The 1,350-nt window shown below is 36.4% G+C and overlaps 1 non-coding gene across 1 annotated transcript; it reads left to right on the top strand.

The window, feature by feature from the left end:
* Nucleotides 1-449: 449 nt before the first annotated feature.
* Smp_tRNA_00752_Gln_TTG.1.1 lies at nt 450-516 on the top strand. The gene has a single exon. It is a non-coding gene (tRNA).
* The last annotated feature ends 834 nt before the right edge of the window (nt 517-1,350 follow it).

The raw sequence follows: 1,350 nt of genomic DNA, 5'->3' as shown, positions 1-1,350 counted from the left end.
TGATCTTTAAGAATAGAAATTATTTATGAATGTCAATAAAAAGCTTTAATGTAAACTTTTATGTTTGCTTAATATTTAAAATGAAAGAAAGCACGAAAATATAGTTTAGTTTAAATTCACTTAGTATTGTTTGTTTGATGTTGATGTTTCAGGACTGCAACTGGTCAGTCTCTAATTGGCATATGTGCATACTGTGCGTATTGCCTCGATATAGCTTTAATTCACAAGCATGGTAAGTAAAGATGGATAGTGGCTAACAGTGGAATCCAGGACGCACATTTCGTCTTATTTGGGACTCGTCAGCTGGATGTACCTGCATCTCATATGCACATATGCCAATAAGAGACTGACCAGTTACAGTCCTAAACATCAATGGGAAGATTCAAACAAACAATACTGAGTTGGATTTAAACTTCACCCCGTTGCACAAGCAAGTGGGTATCAGGACTCAGTGGCCGAGTGGATAACGCGATGGCGTTTGAAGCGAAAGTTACTGGGTTCGAGTCCCAGAGTGAACACCAACTCTGAGATGCAGGTACATCCAGCTGACAAGTCCCGAATAGGACGAAACGCGCGTCCTGGATCCCACTGCTAGCCACTATCCATCATTGTTTACTAAAGTTTAGTTTAGTTATTCCGATATCCTTATTTAATTTTTCCTATATAAATGAAAGATTGTAAAAGTGCTTTCTTTCATTAACCTGTTTCCAAAGTTTTAAAAATACTACAGGGAAAAAAAGAATACTTTTAATTTCTTGACACATACAAAATTTAGGATGTTGTAGTGGAATATCATCGAGATAATTTCTATGCTTCGTACAGCACTTAATCTAATAACTTTTATTAGATAACTCTCAACGGGATATAAATTTCAGAAGACAATACCAAGTGTTGACTAAAGTTTGTTATTGTAAAGCAGTGAATCGTCTTGTGGTTGTTCTTTCTGTTTATCCTCTTCAGATTTAATAATCTTGTTTGCTCTCCTAAAGAGATTTAGGGGGAGAGAGATTTCCTCATTGAATACATGTACTGATTCGAAGTCAATATGACGATTCGAGTGTGTTGGTTTTCAGTAGACAGTTCTATTTGGAACTCTATTTAGATTTGTTTTAACTAGACAATCTAAAAATGACAGTTCACCTCGTTCATTTTCATTCTCGTGAGTAAATTTAATGTGGGATGACAGTGCATTGAATATTTTGGATAAATTTTGTAGGAGTCTTTTCTGTGACATCAAAAGTACTATCCGCACACCTGAACCAGATTCGTGGTTTAATGTCACCGGCGAAGATATTTGGTTCTGTATGTGAAATAAACAGGTCGGCTGCAGTTCGGAATGTGGTGGACCTC

Source organism: Schistosoma mansoni (assembly GCF_000237925.1).
Source record: "Schistosoma mansoni, WGS project CABG00000000 data, supercontig 0204, strain Puerto Rico, whole genome shotgun sequence".
NCBI lineage: Eukaryota > Metazoa > Platyhelminthes > Trematoda > Strigeidida > Schistosomatidae > Schistosoma > Schistosoma mansoni.
The sequence above is the reverse complement of the archived record's forward strand: the minus strand, read 5'-3'. Positions and strand labels throughout refer to the sequence as shown.